The 13,163-nt window shown below is 37.8% G+C and overlaps 1 protein-coding gene across 2 annotated transcripts in view; it reads right to left on the bottom strand.

Annotated features, from left to right (window-relative positions):
- Positions 1-13,163, bottom strand: part of LOC149226188 (putative serine/threonine-protein kinase PBL22) — a 153,877-nt gene that overhangs the window by 131,992 nt on the left and 8,722 nt on the right. The gene's annotated exons all lie outside the window — the stretch shown is intronic.

Raw genomic sequence — 13,163 nt, forward strand, 5'->3', positions numbered from 1 at the left:
GAGTAGTTCTGGATGCTTCTATATAAAATTTTCATCCTCCCATGTGGAATCTTCAGCGGATAAGTTCTTCCACTTGATAAGATACTCCGAAATTGATCGATTTCGTAGCTGTTGAGTTCATGTTTCTGTGACTGCTTCCGGTTCCAATATAATTTTTCCTTCCTCGTCAAGTTCTGGCAATATTGTTTGAACTGGGAGCTTGTTGCCTATAACCTTCTTTAAACATGAAACATGGAAAACTGGGTGCAATCGAGAAGTTGCAGAAAGCTCCAATTTGTAAGCCATAGTACCAATCTTTTGCAACACCTTGTACGGACCATAATACTTTGGTGATAATTTATTATCCTTCTTAGCTTGCTTGAGGGACATTTGCTTATATGGTTGTAGCCGTAGGAATACCCAATCACCTACATCAAAACTTTTTTCACTGCGATGTTGATCTGCCTGTTGTTTCATTCTATTCTGTGCCAACACGAGGTTATCCTTTAAGAGTTGGAGGACTTGTTGTTGATGTTCAATGTGATGTTCCACTACTTGAACCTTAGAATTTTCTCTTAAATATGACGTGATGGATGGTGGCTGATATCCATAAAGTGCCATAAATGGGGTCATTTTTGTTGTTGTATGGAAGGATGTGTTATACAACCATTCAGCGAGAGGCAACCATTTGACCCATTGTGTCCGTTTATCAAATACAAAGCAACGAAGATATCCTTCCAAAAATTTGTTTACTATCTCAGTTTGCCCATCAGATTGAGGATGATAAGATGAGCTATGAGCTAACTGAGTACCAAGACAAGAAAATAATTATGTCCAAAAATTTCCAGTGAAAATGGGATCTTTGTCACTTACAATAATCTTTGGGTTTCCATGTAGCTTTTGAATTGTTTCCATAAATGCAGTAGAAACTGTACTGGCTTTCAATGGATGTGATAATGCACAAAAGTGTGCATACTTGGTAAGTCTGTCAACTATCACCATGATAACACTCTTTCCCTCAGACTTGGGTAAACTTGTGATAAAATCCATTGAAACCTCCTCCCAACGTTGGCTTCGAATGGATAACGGTTGTAATAGACCCGGTGTCTTAATTGTTTCAACTTTATTTTGTTGGCAAACCAAACATTCCGCCACAGCCTTTTCAATATCCGATTTAAGGCCATCCCAAAAAATTCCTTCTTAACCCTGTGGTAAGTTTTTAAAAATCCTGAGTGCCCTCCTAAGGGAGAAGTGTGCAATTCCATAAAATCTTTTGTTTTAGTTGGGAATTCTTACAGAGGTATAAGCGATCTTTGTACCATAAAGAATCATTTTGCCAGCTAAATGTATTAGATGTACTGGAATCTTGTTGTAACTTTTGAATAAGCGCCCACACTTCTTCATCATTCTTCCATTCCTCCCTTCCTTCATTTATCCAATCTGGTTGGATAATAGAAATGGCACACAACAATGCTTCCACATCCTCATCCTTTCTTGAGAGTGCATCTGCCACCACATTTTGCTTCCCTTTTTTGTAGATGATTTCAAAGTCATAACCCAACATCTTTGTGACCCACTTTTGTTGCTCTTCAGAGGATAATCTTTGTTCTAAAAAGTGTTTAAGGCTATCATGATCCGTTTTTACCTTGAAGTGTCTTTCCATTAGGTAGGGTCGCCATTTCTTAAGTGCATGGAGTATTGCCAACATTTCCTTCTCATAAATAGCTTTGTGTAAAAACTTTCCCTTGATTGGACGACTTTCAAAAGCAATGGGTCTTTCATCTTGCATTAAAACAGCACCAATTCCATTTCCTGAAGCATCACATTCCACAATAAAGGTTTTTGTGAAGTCCGGTGTAGCTAAGACAGGTGCTTGGCACATTGCCTCTTTAAGATGTTCGAAGGCCTTTGTTGCTTCTGGAGTCCATGAAAATGCATCTTTCTTCAATAATGTTGTTAGAGGTGCTGCTATTCTCCCACAATTCTTAACAAATTTTCGATATTACCCTGTCAACCAGAGAAATCCTCGCAGATGCTTTATGGATGTGGAGATTTTCCATTCCTTAATGGCTTTAATTTTGCTAGGGTCTACCTTAACTCCTTCATGAGATACAATATGACCCAGATATTCCACCTCTTGTACTCCAAAGAAGCATTTAGATCTTTTTGCATATAATTGTTTCTCCTCCAATAGTTGTAGCACCCTGTCAACATGTTCAACATGATCCTTCCAAGACTTGCTGTAGATTAGTATATCATCAAAAAATACTAACACAAATTTTCTAAGGAAGGGTTTAAAAATGGAATTCATCAAACCTTGAAATGTAGAAGGTGCATTGGTAAGGCCAAAAGGCATGACCAAAAATTCATAATGACCCTCATGAGTTCTAAATGTTGTTTTCGGAATGTTTTCAGTCTTCATTCTGATTTGATGATATCTTGAACGAAGATCCAACTTGGTGAAGTAAATTGATCCATGCAATTCATCCAGTAATTCATCAATGACGGGAATGGGAAACTTATCTTTAATAGTGAGCTTGTTGAGCTCCCTATAATCCGGACACATGCGCCATGATCCATCCTTCTTGTGCACCAATACTATTGGAGCAGAGAAAGAACTTTGACTAGGTTGAATTATACCCGCCTCTAGCATTTCTGCAACCATACGTTCAATTTCACTCTTTTGGGCATAAGGATATCTGTACGGCCTGATGTTTGGATGAACACTTCCTGGAATTAGATGAATAGCATGTTCATGATCACGAATAGGTGGGAGACCTTTGGGAGTCTCAAATAACTTGGAATGATTGTCCAAGACTTTTTGGAGATCTGGAGAAATAGATGATTCCAATGTGGAAACATCTAGCGAACATAATTGTGCAATTACACCTCTTTGTTCCTTTTTTAGAAGCTTTGTCATACCGTTAGCGCTGATTATCTTTCCCGGTTTCCCTGCAATACCCCTTAATTCAACTTTTTTTCCTTCCACAGAAAATTTCATGAAAAGTTCTTGAAAATTAAAAGCTATTGTACCCAAGGATTGTAACCATTGGACTCCTAGTACAACATCAGCACTTCCTATTGGAATGGAAAGCATTGGGCTATTCAATACATATTCTCCCATGGATAGCTTGATATTATGGCACTTTCCAAAGCAGTTTATCGTTCCTCCATTTGCAACCATCACTTGACACTCTAGTGCTGGATATAGGAAGCAATTCAATTCTTTTGCTATCTTACAATGAATAAAATTGTGGGTACTTCCTGAATCAATCAACACTATTACCTTTTTCTTCTTGATTTGTCATTCTATCTTGATGATTTGAGGAGTGGTAATTCCAGCCAATGCATTACAAGATATGGTTGGATTCATTTCTTCTTTATCTAGGCTTTGTTCCTGGAGTATATCCTCTTCTTTTGACATTTCTTACTCCTTTTCTTCTTCCTCTTCACAATCGATGTAGAATAATTTCTTCTAAGCACACTTATGACCTTTAGTGTATTTGCTATCACAACTGTAACAAAGCCCTTTTGCTCTTTTTTCTTCCAATTGTTGTGGTGTCAACCTTATAGGTTGTGGAAGACTAGGGCAACAACACTTCCATCTTTATAGTTGTGAATGATATGCTTCCTGGTTGCCATAATTTTGCTTTCCATTTTTCTTGCTAACTTGAATGCCTTCTCTAATGAATCAAGTTCCCAAAGGCGAACATCATGTTGGATATTATCTTTTAAAGTCCCATGAACACATCAATCCTCTGCTCCTCTGAAATATTTTACCCTTATGTTCAATTTTTGGAACTCCTAAATGTGCTCCATTATTGAACCCTTTTGTTTGAAACTTATCAATTGGCTAAAAAAAGTGTTGTTTTTTGTATCCTCATAATGTGCTGTCAATTCTTCTATAAAAATTGCCCAAGTGATAATTTGTTTACGAGAGCAAAGCCATTGATACCATACAAACTGATTTGGTTCTAAATATAAAGTTGCAATACATACCGTTTGTGTGATTTGCACATTATTGAGATCGAAAAATTGCTCTATTTGTAATATCCATGTTGTGGGATCCTTGCTATCAAACTTCCTCATATCGATTTTTGGAATATGGTGGGTCTTCGGTCCAACATTAGAGTCTATGAAATCATGATTAACATTTCTTTTGTTCTCATTATGAGTTTTCTTTACCACCCTTTCACCATTAGTAAGCATTTCTTGTAGAAACTTTGTCAAATCTATCTTCAAATCTTCCATGTCTGTCTTCAAATCATCCATCTTAGCTTCCATGCCATTCATCTTAGCTTCCACGCCCTTTATCTTAGATTCCACGCCCTTTATCTTAGATTCCACGCCATTTATCTCAGCTTCTGTTAGCTTTTGTGAGAGTGACATTTGTTACACTTGGTCTTGTAATTTTGATATATCATGTAGTATTTCTTCCTTTTCTTCATGAGTCATGCTAGCGCTTTCAGGTTGCTTACTAGGTGTTTGCATTTTCTTTCCTCGGGGCATTAGTTACTTATAATAATGCTCTACTATACCCTTTGAATTCTTCAAAATAATTTTTCAAACCAAGCTTAAGAAAAAATTTAAAAAAATTTACACACCTTTTTTTCACTTTGTAGGAACTCGATATTGCCTCTGATGTATCTTTGTAATTTCAGATCATCCAGTTCTGAAATTACGACCTGCAGTAGTCCTCTGTGTCCTCTTTCCAATGCCACCAGTCTGATCCAAATTGGATTCTCCAAAGAATAGTTATGCCAAATCTCCCACAGTGACCTGATTATATACTAGTTCAGTAGTGCGAACTTGTACGACGTTCCACGAGTCACTGTTTCGACCTTTTTCCCTGAAAATATCTACAAGAAACTACAATCCGTCCTCTTTCTGTACCTTCTTACGAAATTTCAATCCGATGCTCAGAGAGAAAGTTATGACGATTTTCCCCAGGTCACTTGTTTGAAATGTAATTCAAGAGTCTGCAAAAAGACCAAATTCCTCAAATCATATCTCCGTAAATATAGCGCGAAAAGCTCTGAAATTCGAACCCGAGGTTCAGTGCGATTTCTTCTCAAATGGGGTTTTTTTAGCTTCTGAAACGTCACAGAAAAAAGTTATAGCGAAAATGCCATGATCACTTATTTGGAGCAGCGAAACCCTAGAATCCAAAGCTCTGATACCAAATGTTATGAAACCAGCTCAAAAAAAGATAGAATGTATAGATCAACGCCTTAGAATTCAGCCTCTTCGAGGGGGCAACCTCCTTTACATTATATAAATGAACAATTCTTGGAGGATTCAAATGACAAAACCTCCTTTCTATATATAAGAGTCTAAGGAGTCACAATATAACCTAGCCGACCTAACAATAATAATATAAAGCCACAAAAATAACAATAGAGGGATTTTATGGGGCACAGTAATAACAATATGGGGCCAATAGGGGCACAACAATATTAATAAGGGATACAACTACAATAGTAATGGGGCAATCACTAGTATTATAGGAACCTAACAAAAGATCGTGTAATGTTCTAACTTGGTACCTTCCCACCATCTTAGTTTGCAACTATTTTTCCTAGCTTTGACCTTCCCAGCTTTAGGACAATTTTTTAGGGAATCCACTATTTCATAACAAGCTCCACAGCAAAAAGAAATATTTTCATACTCCAATTTTTGCACACATAGATAATTTGGGCTTGTCAACTTAATTTCAACAAGAAATCTTTTGTTAAAGTCCATCTCCACACAAATGCAAGCATATGTGGGTTTCAAGCACTATTTAGTATCATAGCTTTGGCGCTAAAATTTGCCTAAAGCATTTCCTATTGCTTTCAATTATGAAAGATTCCACAAATGCAAAGGGAGATTGGGCAACCTTACCCAAACTGGAGTGGTAGAGATTGAAGCTGAAAGAGGGTTGTAAGAGGGGTACCAGGGTTGCATAGATAGCCCTACATTACCCCAAAACCATGGACCAGAATCAGAGATCAACACCTGATCTTCAAATTTATCGAAGACAGTTAACTGGAGCGGTAGAGATTGAAGCCGAAAGAGGGTCGAAAGAGGAGTACCAGGGTTGGATAGATAGCCCTACTTGTCATTTTTGTTGCATTTTTTATTGTTGTGTTTTCTCTTCATTGAATGTGACCACAGCATATAGAGAGGACTTGAAGACAACTCACCGAAGTGATTGGGAACTCTGCTAGGGCATCAAAACAGAGGCAGTTTCAGAGGTTAGAATCTTTGTTCTTATTTTAATATCCTTCCTTATCTATTGTTAGTGTTTCAGAGGTTAGAATCTCTATTCTTATTTTCTTTTTCTTTTTTTAAATTTATTGTTTCAAGGTTGGTTTATGGTGTTTATTTAAATGATTTCAGTTAAATAAATGGGTTTATGAAACACCCATGAGTTCAGTATCTTATTTTGACAAGACATTACTAAGAGTGTGGCATGCAAGGACATTTTCTTATGATTTGCGAGTCAGAATGTTCTATTAATAATGCATATATTTGGAAAAAAAGAATTTTATAAATGTTTTACAAGTTTTCATGGATTCACGTATAGTAGGAAATTGATTTTGACACCTTTTAATTTATCATTGTGACTGTCTAGTTAGAGTAGAGATGTATTTTTCTAATGATTAGTAATGCAGACTGTTGTATTAGTAATGCACAGTATTGGCAGTTAATGGATTTTAAACTTGTAATCTAGATGAGCAAGTCAGAGATGTTTATTTACATTCCACGATGCTTATATTTTTTAATTGGGTGGCCATATTCTCTAAATCCCGCATTACATTTGCTTATATGACAAAAGCAATAAATTGTTCCCGCATTCCATTCGCTTCAGTAGGTATAAAATTCTCTAGTTGAGAGCGGGTTTCTTTCATTCCTATCACAATCCAAAAAGCTCAAGTTTCCATTGTTAAGCCTTATTGTTGGGTCAAATTCTAATTCATAAACAAAACATGATAGGTACATTTGTATACGAGTACATGTTATTTTTTTATTTTTCATTGTACATTTTGTTTATAATGTGTTTTTTGACTCTTGCATTAATCAGGGAAATCATGGAGGGTGGTAGTTCAATACCAACAAGTGGATATGAAAATTCTTCTCTTCCTCCAATTCTAAGTGGTCAAGTCCAACAAAGCACAAACACCAAGAAACCCTTGTTAAAGTTTGTGAAGAAAATTACTAAAAACAAGAAAAAGAATAGTGGTGGTTGTGAAGAATGGATGTGCACATTGTGTAACTATGTGTTTAAAGGAAGCTACACTAGGGTGTGGCATCATCTTCTATCCCTATCTGGTGATGGGGTAAAGGGTTGTACATGTACTATTGAGAAAAGGATGGAGTTGACAAAGCTTCATATGGCTGCCCTAGTATCCAATGTAATGACCTTGGACAATCACTGTAATTTTAAAGTACCTAGATCTTCTTCCCATGATATGGAAGATTCAGTTAATCAAAATGCATCAAACCAATTTGAGTCCACTTCTAGAAGGAGTAAGAGGCCTACTAGTTTTGCTTAGGAACAAATTTCTAAAATCTACAATGTATTACATAGGGATGAGGTTGATGATGTTATTGCTAATTTTTTTATAGCAAATGAAATTTCATTTAACGCTACCCGTTCTCCACATTACAAAGAAATGGTGCAAAAAATCATAGTTGTTGGGCCAGGCTATGCACCTCCAAATTACAACAAAATGAGGAGATCATTGTTAAATAAGAGGGTGACAAGAATGCAGGGGCTTATGGGCCCCCTTAAACAATCTTGGATTTATTCATGATGTTCAACAGTTATGGATGGTTGGACAAACATTCAACAAAGGCCATTATTGCATATTATTGTTACATCTCCAGTTAGGCCCTATTTTTTAAGAGCAATTGATTGAAGTGGGAAACTTAAGGATGCTACCTTCATGTTTGAAGCATTGAAAGAAGCAATTGATGAGCTTGGTCCTTCAAATGTAGAACATGTAATCACAAATGCAGCCCCTGTTTGCAAAGCAGCAGGTTTGATGGTTCAAAGTCGATATAGGCATATCTTTTGCACTCCTTGTTGTGTACATGTCTTGATAATGCCCTCAAAGACATTAGCAAAATATCTTGGATTGCAAAACTCATTTTAGATGCAAGAGATGCACAAATGTACATTTGCAACCACCGCGCCTCTTTAGCAATCTATAAGATGTATTCAAGGAAGAGGTTTTTGAAACCTACAGAAACTAGATATGCCACATACTTCATTCTTCTTCAACGTACGGTTGAGGTGCATGCATCCTTACAAGCCACTGTTGTTTCCCAAGAGTGGAATGCATGGTCTGAATCTAAATCAATGCAAGCAAAGAAGATAAGAGAGTAGCTTCTCAATGATAACTAGTGGTCTGATTGTAAATATGTTGTTTCTTTCACAGCTCCAATTGTGGAGTTGATTAGGTATGCAGATTATGATTCCCCCACCCTTGTAGAAGTTTATGAATGTATTGATAGCATGGTAGGCAAGATAAGGCACATCATTCAGGATAAAAACCCCTCTTTGGAGTTCTTCAATGAAATTCATAAGATAATAGGGAAGAGATGGATCAAACTCAATACCTCTCTTCACATGGTTGCTTATGCCCTTAATCCAAAGTGGTATATGGAGAGACCAAACAGAGTTCTACCCATTGATGACGAAGAAGTGAAACAAGGTTTTTTTGATGCCATAAGCAAAATGCCAAAATCTATACACCCCAATGAAGCAAATGCAATGCGGAAAAAATTTATTGATTTTGCTACCTTAAACCCTTCCACCTAAGTCACCTAACACAGGGACATGGGACACAAAGGACACGAGGATTTGAGTGTCCAACACGAGCACGTTGACCCCTGGGACAAGACATGTTAGAACATGTTATATATTATTTTATTAAAAAATATATACATATATATTAAAAATTAGATATTTTTTACACAAATTCTCATTCATAATACAAATTCATTGATTCAAACATAGATCTTCATCTAGATGTAAGTTTTACAAATGCATACAAATACAATTATGACATATTCATCAATGATCCAATAGGAGAAAGACAAGATACTGCAGTTTTCTCATTTAGTCATCAAAATCAAAATGTGTTACATAGGTAGTAGTAATGCCAATGGCAAAGAGAAATAGCAAATACAAAACAAATACAAGCCTCAAGGCAGTAGGTAGCTCATGAGTCATCAATCATCATCATCAAAATCAACATCACTGTCATCATCATGGTCACCACTACTCTCCTCTGTTGCATCCTCCTCTGTAGCCAATGTCATCTCTGCATCTGTTCGTGTAGAGGATGACCCCTCTACAATACAAACATCATCAAAAGTGACAGACTCTAGCACTGGCTCATTAAGATCCAAGTTGGCCAATGCCAACTCAACGCTGTTGTCCAAATCCATATCATCAGGAAAGACATCCCACACCTTTGTCTTTCCCTTCAACCACTCATCCCTCTGCCTGTAAATAAAACAAAGGTTGGCGTGCACATACACCATTATCTCTGTCGTGGACTGCTCAAGCCTGTTCTTCTTGACACTATACAAATTCCCATATGTGCTCCAATTCTTCTTGCAATAAGAGGATGAAATCACCTGAGAGAGGAGCCTCATGGGCTAACTATTGTAGTGGAGGGCTTGTTGCCCCATGAGTTGCCCACCAAGAATAGGGCTTCTTAGCCCCCTGTCTCTAATCACATCATATCCTGCAAACCGACTAGTACCAATGGGAAACTCTGCATAAGCACCCTCCACCTCATCAAGGGATACTCTATCCTAAAAAATCCGCCTCAATGCATCTTTCCTCCCCTGCGAAATTTCACCATCCATGTGAGGAGGGAATTTGCAGGAAGGTCCACCATTCAGCGACTCATGGTTGTAGTATTTTGGGTTCAATGAGTGAGCCAAACAATGAAAAGGTGTGCAATTCTTGTCCCATCTGCTAACAAGAATATCCTGTATGGTGGTAAAGAAGGCCTCTGATAATGTCTCATACTCAGGGCGCTCACTTTGTAAAATAATGCTCCTCATAGACCCAATCATGGAAGCCCATCCCTCATAAACCTCTCCTAGGAGGGGTAGTATGTATCTGCAACTCATAGCAAAGAAATGATAGGGTCCATGATCTTAATAAGTAGATCTACCCTCTCCCACCATGCCATCTAACACTGTGTCCTTCACTCTTTTTGAGGTTGCTTGATCTGTTTTTCTCCAAAAAGACCAAAAATCTGAAATAACCATGGCCCCAAAAGCAGTCTTAACTTCCCTCAACCTCTTCAACATGATGAATGAAGAGGAAAACCGTGTATCTGCAATCTTCAACAATGATAGATTGGTGTACTCCTTGTAGATAGTGAGGGCATTTGTATGATTTTGTACAAAGTTGTGGATATGTCGTGCATCCTCAATAATACTTCCAATCGAAAGAACATTAGAAACAATAGATTTAAGTGCTAAATTCAAAGAATGGACAATGCAAGGTGTCCAAAATACTTGTGGATATTTAGCTTCCACAATCATGCCAGTAGCCTGGCAAACAGGTGCATTATCTGTAATGATTTGCACACAAGAATCAACACCTACATCTTCAATAACTTTAATGAACAACTCACCCATATATTGTGCATCCTTGTATTGTCCAAGTGCATCATCAATTTCAAGAAAATTGGACCATTCAAGGAAGACACCATGAAGTTGATGAGTAGATGGCATGCTGGATCTATCCATCCACTAGATAAAATACTAACACCAAATGTTGGCCATGCTAAATTAATATAGGCTCAAGCATTTTGTCCACCTCTTTCTTAGCCTTACTCAACAATGTGATTCTAAGCTTCTCTGACCCAAGAGGCACATACCTTGATGGAGCCCCTTGAGTTAGAGCTTGGCACATCTCAATAAATAAAGGTGAGCGTGCAACATTAAAGGATATGAAGTTCTGATAGAAAAAGAATGCAATGGTGAGATCAAGCTCTTCCCATCTCTCTTTCTAAAAAATCCTGTCCATTGGACCAAGTGCCATTGTCTTTCTTTTTGTTGTTTATCCCCCACCTAAACTCTCAAATTGAAATTTATTGCTGCTTTTCTTCAAGAATGGAAGGGGATCATCATTCTTGTTTTTTTTAGATGTTGCAGCCACCTTTGCCATACCAACATTGGCCTCTTTTTCCATTTCTTTCCTCTTAGCTAAAGACACTTGTGTACATGTTGCAATTCCACAACCTGGTAAAGCCAACAAATGAGATTTCACACGGTAATATGTGCTCATGAAATGATTGTTGCAATAGTTGCATTTCCAAGCAACATTGCCTCCTCCCTTCAACTTGTTGCCTGGCCCTTGCTCTCTTGTGACATATTTCCACAAGGGATATTTGTTATCTTGAGGTTGTTGTCTTCCCTCAACATTTGAAGTTGTTGTTGCAGCCCCACTTCCAATAGAGGGAACACTTGCAGACCCTGATGAAATTGGAACAGGAGGGGCATCTCCAATGGGGACATTCTTCTCTTCCTTTGCCCCTTCCCTGTTGCCTTTGATTGAGCCATGAATGTTGGGAAAAAAAATGCACAAATTTGTAAAAAAAATGCACATGCAAACTATTGTAATAAAAATGCAAAAAATAGAGACAAAATGCACTTACTTGTTGCTTGAATCGCCTCCAAAATGCTCCCAAACCCTTTGTTATTTGCTCCCACACACCCACGGCAAAAGAAAAAGCGAAAAGTGATTGTGAAATGGGCCAAAACCGCCCTTTATGGGTCGCACGACATGCCAAACAAGGGGATTCGTGTCCCAAGATCGGGGCACGATTATGTCCCATTGGGACACGATTAGACACGATCCAAAGGACGTGTCCCACTGAATCGTGTCCAATTCGCCCAATTCGGGACACGACAAGGGTTAGGGTCAAATCCAGTTTCTTAGCCTTCCACAGTCTCTCAAGATGCAAGGGTGGACATCAACATTTATGCACAAAAGAATCCCATTGAATGGTGGAGAATGTATGCCGAGAAATCCCAAGAGCTTCAAAATCTTGCCTCACGCTTGCTATCTCAAGTTTCTAGTTCATCGACAGCTGAAAGGAATTGGTCCACTTATAGTTTCATTCACTCTGTTAAGAGGAATAGACTTACCTCTAAAAGAACAGAGCAATTGGTTTATATGCATAGTAGTCTTCGACTTCGCTTAAGGAAGCTACCTAAGTATTTAGAGGGCCCTGCAGCAAGATGGGATGTTCATGCTGAGAATGCTTCTCAAATTGATGATGATGAGGATCACCAGATGCAGGTTTAGTTGGCATACCTTAGGGTAGCATTGCAGATGATCTTGGTATTGATGATGGTGATGATGGAATTGGAGTGCCTAGCGAGGCTCAAGCTTATATAGATAGTCTTGATGTCGAAGATTGCACTTTATGATCATCTTCAACTTTAGTCTTTAATGTTATGTTTTGGCCTTTGAGCATTTTTGGACCATGTATTACTTTGCCACTTTGGGCATTTGCCATTTTTTTTACTATGTACTACATTGGGCATGCTAGCAATATGAATATTAATATGATGAGTTCTTTGATTTTCACTATGTTTCTTAAATTCTAAGTTGCAAGAAACATTGGAGAAGGGCTCGTTTTGTGCCAAAAACGAAACAGAAACGAGGAAACTCGTATCATACGGCCTAGAAATGCGTTTCTGGCCGTACTGGCCCGTTTCTCAAGGAGGAAATGTGGCCAATACGGCCGGAAACGCGTTTCCAGGTCGTACGACGAAGTTTCCTCTTTTAAATTGACTTTTTCTTGTATTTTTTTTATTTTTTCACTTCTAATTTTTTATTGGGCGACTAAAATATCTTCTAAATGCCTCTCAAGTTATAAAAAATACGATTTTTTTGAGTGGGGCAGCCTAATGTTCAAGCCTATGGCCCTAGTGTTGATATGTAGTTCATGGTAATGTTAAATTCTTAAAGTAATGTTAAATTTTTAACATTACCATGAAATGACTCAGGATGTTTGAGAGTGGTTTTGCCCTCATTGGATTTCATATGGAGAAAGTAGAATTTTAGATCTCACTCAAAATCCAGCAGGCTTATCTGTTTTTCGGGATTTCAGGGTTGGGGGGATTACAATGTTTCCATTCGATTTTGTCATGTACTA

This window comes from Pinus tabuliformis, chromosome J (genome assembly GCF_031772625.1).
Source record: "Pinus tabuliformis cultivar Carrire ecotype Pingquan chromosome J, CPIR1, whole genome shotgun sequence".
Taxonomy (NCBI): Eukaryota; Viridiplantae; Streptophyta; class Pinopsida; order Pinales; family Pinaceae; genus Pinus; species Pinus tabuliformis.